This window comes from Chrysochloris asiatica, unplaced genomic scaffold, assembly GCF_000296735.1.
Source record: "Chrysochloris asiatica unplaced genomic scaffold, ChrAsi1.0 scaffold00030, whole genome shotgun sequence".
NCBI classification, from domain to species: Eukaryota; Metazoa; Chordata; class Mammalia; order Afrosoricida; family Chrysochloridae; genus Chrysochloris; species Chrysochloris asiatica.
In genome coordinates, this window is record NW_006408548.1 from 25852352 (window position 1) to 25859530 (window position 7179).

At 37.4% G+C, this 7179-nt stretch overlaps 1 pseudogene; it reads right to left on the reverse strand.

Annotated features, from left to right (window-relative positions):
- LOC102836282 overlaps nt 1-5541 on the reverse strand; it is a 113682-nt pseudogene extending 108141 nt beyond the window's left edge.
- Nucleotides 5542-7179: the final 1638 nt, after the last annotated feature.

The following is a 7179-nucleotide window of genomic DNA, read 5'->3' on the forward strand; positions in this document are numbered from 1 at the left end:
GGTATCTTTTTCAGTTGACCCTTTAATCATGAGATAGTGTCCTTCTTTATCTTGTATGCTGGTTTTTGCCTTAAAGTTTATTTGATCAGTGGTTTTTATTGCCACTCTTTCTTGTTTTTTATTGCAATTAGCTTGGTATATATATATTTTTCCATATTTTAACTTTTTGTTTTTGTCTTTTTGTGTAAGGTGTGTCTGTTGAAGACAACATATTAAAGGGCTTTGTTTTCTTATCCATCATGCCACTCTCTGTCTCTTCACTGGTGTATTTAATCTATTCACACTCAGTGTAATTATTGATAGTTATGAATTGATTGTTGTCATTATGTTAATTTCTTGTGGTGCTGTTCATTCCTTTGTTCTGCGTGGCTTCGTGTTCTGTTTTTTGTGCTATTTCTTGTCAGTTTCTTAGTTTTAATGTTTCCTTGTTCTACTTGGATCTTCAATTTCATGGTAAGTTTTGAAGTATTACCTTTCTTTGGGGTTACCCTATAGTCTAGTAACTTTTCCCTCCATTTAAGATAGTCTATTTTATCCTGCAATTTATGTGACCTCCTCACCACCTGGATCTCTGTTCCTATATTTTTCCCTTCTTTGACATTATTATTCTTTTGATCTTTGATTGGCCTCACAGGTCCTCTGAATTCATTGTTGTAATTTTGTTCTGTTCTGAGCTCTGCTGTCTGTTGACTTAGTTCTGGATGGTGTTGCCACGTCTGTCAATCTCTCGTTGTCTGTTCTTGTTGGTTTTCATTCCAAAGAACTCCCTTTAATATGTTTTGAAGCACTGGATTGGCATTGACAATATATCTTAGCTTCTGTTTATTCTGGAATGTTTTGATTGCACTATTGTATTTGATTGACAGTTTTTCTGGATAGGCAATTCTTGGTTGGCAGTGTATTTTCTCTAGAGTTTATAAATGTCTCCTCATTGCCTTATTGCCAGTATGGTTTCTGCTGAGAAGTCGGGGCTTGATCTGATTTGCTTGCCTTTGTAAGTAACACTTCTCTAGCTGCTTTTAGGATTTAACACTTCTCTAGCTGCTTTTAGGATTCTCTCGTCTGTGATTTTTGAGAGCTTGATTGATATGTCTTGGTGATTTTCTTTTGGATTCTGTCTTTCCTGGGATTCATTCAACTTCTTGAATGCTTATCTTCTCATCCTTCAAAATGTTAAGGAAATTTTCTTCTAGAAGCGCCTCAACTGTCTTCTCTGTGGACTTCTGTGATTCTTCCTATTCTAAAATGCTGATAATTCTTAATTTATGCCTCTTCATGTTATCCAACATGAATCTTAGACTCTCTTCAGACTTTTTTTTTTTTATTCTTTTTTTTTTTTTTTTTCTATCTTAGCAGTATTGAGAGATTTGTCTTCTATATCGCTGGTTCTCGGTTCCATCTCGTCATTCTACTCCTTTACCATTTCAGTGTATTGTCTATTTCTGATATTTTATTATTAATCATATGGAACTCTTTTTGGTATAGCCACATAACCAGTTGCAGCAACGAGGATGATAATTTTTTGAATATATACATATACTTTCTGTGTGCATCAAGTATTTTTGCTTTATTTGTGAAATATAAGATACAAATTAGGTGTGTTTTCAATTATAGGTATGTCGTATCCTGTTAGACTCAAATGTGACCATAATTTCCTTTATTTAGAGATTATGTACATGTTTTAAGGAGGTATGCCCATGTATCAAGTTCACAAGTTTGAACTCTGATACCTAAGGTTTTGTGTCAAATAGACTGGATCAGAATTCTAAGTAGTTTAGCAGATAAGGTGCAATTATCAACTTAATGAGATCTCATTGTTATTGTTGTTAAATGATATCAAGTCAATTCCCAATCCATAGCAACCCTGTGTAGCGTTTCCAAGAAGAAGCTGGTAAGCTTTAACCACTGACCTTGCAGTTCAAATAACTTTCAGTCTGATGCATTAGCCCACAGTGCAACACCAGAACTCCTAATGAGATCTACTACAATGTTATTAACACTATGGTGAGTTATACAATGAGCAGCTAATCAATTGAAAGCATATTTTCTTAGGGAATGTGGCCTGCTTCCAGTGTATTAGAAACTCACGAAAGGCTTGTTAATCTCTCCTGGATCTAGATCTTGCAACTGCCTCATCCAAAATCTCTGGTTCTTTGGACTAGAACCAGTGATCTGCTCTATCGCTTGCCTGCTTGCCATCTAACCTTCCAATCTTGGTTCATTTGACCCAGACTAGGGACTCTCCTACCTCTGCTATTCTGTGAACCATTTCCTTGTTATAAACTCTTTATATATACACATATCAGTTTCACTGGTTTTGCCTCTCTAGAGAACCCAGTCTAAGATAGACTGTCCAGCCCCCTGGACAGTCTGTGTAAAGATCAAGCTGAGTGGGTCTCCCAGCCAGTCATGGTAAAGATCTAATGGGCTGAAGCTTCCTATTCAATTCTGATAAAATAAGTGCAGAAGAGTTCAGGAACGAAGACTAAATTGCTGTTTTGGGAAGGTAATTCCATAGTTCACAGACAAGGCCTTCTTTGGGAGCTGTTTTTCTGGCTACCACACTATGTGAAAAATAAATAAATAAATAAACAGGGAAACAGGGATCAATCACTGTAGCAGAGCTGCAATGAAACTTTAGTATAGAGAACAATGTGAATTTTAGAACACATACAGGATATCCTACAGGATATAATTTTTGTCAAAAATATTTCATTACATAGCTTTTAAATGAGGAACATTTATTCCAGTATTTCAAGGAACAGAACTTGAAAAATTCCTGTTGCAAGTTAAGAAGAATGATGCAGAAAGGAGTTATCTTTCAATTTAAGACCATGATGACACTAGGACAGTTTATAAACAAATTATTTTGCAAGTATTTGCAGAGTTCTGTTGAGTCCCTGTTACTTTAAACAATAATGAATGAAGAAGGTGGAAATGAGCTAATCACATGAAAGGATTTTTAAGACTACTTAGCCTGTGTTGTATCTACATCTAAAGAAATGTCTCTTGTATGAATCTTAGTCTCCCAAATAATTAGCAGAATAGCTATGGGACATTAAGATTATAAGAAAACATTGAAATAATAAAATCCAGCTACCTTTATTTTACAATGTGAGAAAATGAAAGGCCTCAGGCATTACTTTGTCCTACGTTACACAGCTAGTATGTATCAAAAGGGAGACACTGTTGCTGTTAGTTGCCGTCTAGTCAATTCTGACCCATGGTTCCCCAAATTCTGTAGAGTAAATCTGTTCTACAGGATTTTCAAGGTTAATGTATTTCAAAAACAGATCATCAGGATTTCCAGCAAGATGGGAGACTAAGCAAATGCACTGTACAGACTCTCTACAACAAAGACACAAGAGACTAAATGATCCATAAAGGTGATAAATTAGTGACCTTGAAAATAAATCTCTCAGTACTAGTATGATAGTAGATCAATCAATAAAAGAATGAAAAAATCTTAATAAAACCTATGAGTTAGGTGGGACACCGTCAAGAGGAATAACTTATGAGTGATCAGAATTCCAGAATAGGAAGAGACAATTAAAAGCACAAATAAAACTGCTAGAGAGTTTTTGGAAGAAAGTTTCCCTAACGTCATGAAAGACAAGCAGATAAGCATACAAGAAGCTGAACAAATCCTGAACAGGATAGATCCCAAAAGAAAATCATCAAGACATATCATAATTAAACTTTTCAAAGCCAAAGACAAGTAAAGAATCCTGAGACATGCTTGTAAAAACCATGAGCAGTTATCTATACAGGAGAACCAATCAGACTAATCTCTGATTTCTCAGCAGAAACCAAGAGCTTTCGATTGTGTTGATCATGACAAGCTATGGACAACATTGCAAAGTATGAGCATTCCAGAACACATAATTGTGCTCATGAGGAATCTGTACTTAGACCAAGAGGCAGTTGTTCAAACAGAACGTGGTAACACTGAATGGCTTAAAATTAAGAAAGGTGGGCAACAGGATTGTATTCTTTCACCATACTTATTCAACCTTTATGATGAGCGAATAATCTGAGAAGCTGGGTTCTATGAAGAAAAACGTGGCATCAGGATTGGAGGAAGATTCATTAACAACCTGAGATATGAAGATAATACAAACTTGCTTGCTGAAAGTGAAAAGGACTCAAAATACTTACTGATGAAGATCAAAGAGCACAGCCTTAGGTATGGATTACATTTCAATGTAAAAAACAAAAATCCTCACCACTGGACTAATTAACAACATTCTTATCAACAGAAGAAAGATTGAGATTGTCAAGAACTTCATTATTTTTAGATCAACCATCAACACCCATGGAAGCAACAGTCAAGAAATCAAACTACATATTGCATTATGCAAATCTGCTGTACAAGACCTTTTTGAAGTGGTGAAGAGCAATGATGTCAGCTTGAGGACTAAGGTACACTTGACCCAAGCCATGGAATTTTCGGTAACTTCATATGCATCCAAAAGCTGGACAGTGAATAAGGTAGACCATAGAAGAATTGATGCTTTTTAATTAGGTGTTGGAGAATATTGAAGGTACCATGGGCATGCAAAAGAACCAACAGACATGTGTTGGAAGAAGGGCATCCAGAGTGCTCCTTGGAGGCCAGGATGGCCAAATTTTGTCTCTCATACTTCAGACACATTGTCAGGAGGGACCAGTCTCTGGAGAAAGATATCATGTTTGGTAAGGTGGAGGGCCAGAGAAATAGAGGAAGACCCTTAGTGAGGTGGGTTGGCACAGTGGACAGCATCAATGGGCAAGGCAACAATTAAGAGGTTGGCCCAGGACTTGGCAGTGTTTTGTTCTGTTGTGCATAGAGTCACTATGACTTGGTACCAACTAGATGGCACATAAGAACAACAACAACAAAAAGATAGGCACCAAAGGAAATCATTAAAATATAAATCATAATCAAACTTTCCAAACCCAAAATACTAGGAAATCATCCTACAAAGGAGAACCAATAAGACTGTGCTCTGATTTCTCAGCAGAAACCATGTAGGGAAGATGGCAATGGAATGACATATACAAGACTCTGAAAGGAAAAACAGCTAAGCAAGAATCAGACCTGGCAGTTTGGGGGCGGGAGATGCAGAGACAGGTAGGAGAGGCTCCTCAGCAGAGATGTGGAAAAAACAGCTTTCCCAGAGCAGCTCCATGATTTTGACTCTAATATAAGGTGCAGGGCCTCGTTTTCCCTCACCCATTAGTGGAGAAATCTGTCTGTGGAAGGAAAGTACAGCGATTTCTGAATCAATCGGGACACTCCCTGTGGACCCCTTATCCTGGGCTGAGATCAGAGGACGAGGCCACAACCAGCCTGATACAGTGATAGCGTGCTAAAAACCAGCGGCAGCTGGAAAAAGAGGTGTGATGGATTTTACACTTTTCTTTCCTTCTCTCCCCCGTCTCACCCTCACTGCCCAGTCTGAACATCTTCAGGTGGATGGGAGCCACACCGCCAAGAAGGTCCAGCATTGCACCCACAGTTTTCCCATGGCACGGGTAGGAGGTCCCTGGAAGCCCCATTGGTCCCACAGGCTGATTCTTTGGCTGCTTCTTAAGATGCCTGACTCTGGGACTCAGCCCTAAAGTTGACCTGGGCAGGAACCTTTATTCCTGCCTTACCTAGCAAGAAACAGTTGGTCTGGCCACATAGCCAAACCATATGTGCACCTTGTAAAACCCCAACATAGAAGGTAAGAGCCAACACCAACGACTATATAAAAGGACACTAGTAGCTTTATTCTGTCCTAGATGATTCATGCCAAGTCAGATTTCAGTGTAATGATAATGGGAATTGGAATCAGTGTACCTTGTCATCCTATCCTGAAGAAGGGAATATATTCTTTATCTGCTCAAATTTTCTGTTTGGGCTAGTGGTAACACTAATAGTCATACATTCAAAGGAAAATTTTTAGAAAGTCTACAAATCAACTAAAATTGTTTATAAACTGCCACACTATTTTATTTTTTCTTTGTTGTTTTTCCTGTGTGCCGTCCAGTTGGTTTGATTCATAGTGACCTTATATAGAGCTTCCAATATCAGCGAGTGGGTTTGAACCACTGACATTGCAGTTAGCAATTCAGTGTTTATCCTACAGCACCATGCCAGGACTTTGAATCTTCCCTCCTAAAAATAAACCCACTGCCATCAAATCAACTCCAACTCATAGTGACCCTAGAGTTTCTGAGACTAAAAATATTTATGGGAACTGACAACTTCACCTTTCTCGAATAGGTCATCTGGTGGGTTTGAACTATAGCCCTTGCAGTTAGCAGTCCAACGCCTAGCCTATAGCATCACTAGGAATATTTTCAAGAGGGGTGTCAAATCCCTTATACTTAGCTAGATATGTTTGCTAGATACTTTTCTCCAGAGAACTCTAGTTTGTATGTCACTGCACTTTACTGTAATGACTTATTTCATTGTTTCAATGCCTGCAAACACAGGGACCTCACATTGTATCTGCTTAGTTGTTTCTTGTTGAAAGAAGGAGTATTCCTTCTTTCATATTTACTTCTTTTTTTTTTTTAATTTTTTATTGTGAATTGCTTGTAGGTTAACAGTGCAGATTTATAAGTTTTACTTTAAATAAACCATATACTTTGCTACATTGCAACGATTGCAATCCCTTCCATGTACCATTAAATAACAATATTTACCTCTATTAACTTTAACTCTTGGATTCCTCCCTGTGTCTTCCACTACCCTCATCTTTCCGCTGCCAATCTCCCTCTTGTTTTATATTGCCTGCCCCATGTTAACATGTGTCTATCATTAAACTTTGTGATTTATTTTCCTTACTGCCCCGCCCCAATAATCATAGAATGGTTCTTTTATCAAGGAACATATTCTTAAATTTTTACATTTGTCTCATACAGTATTGTCCTTTTGTGACTAATTAATTTCACTCAGCGTAATATCTTCCAGGTTCATCCATGTTATGGGTTGTTTTGCAGATTCATAGTTAATCTTCAACGTTGTGTGGTAATACATTGTGTGTATGTACCAAAATTTGTTTAACCATTCTTCTGTTGGTAGACATTTAGGCTGTTTCCATCTTTTTGCTATTTTGTTCTTTTAGGCAGAATATTGAAGTATTCTTTCTTGTTTATTTCTTTTTTTTTTCTAGTTTTACTGGTAATTGTTGACATTATATTTGT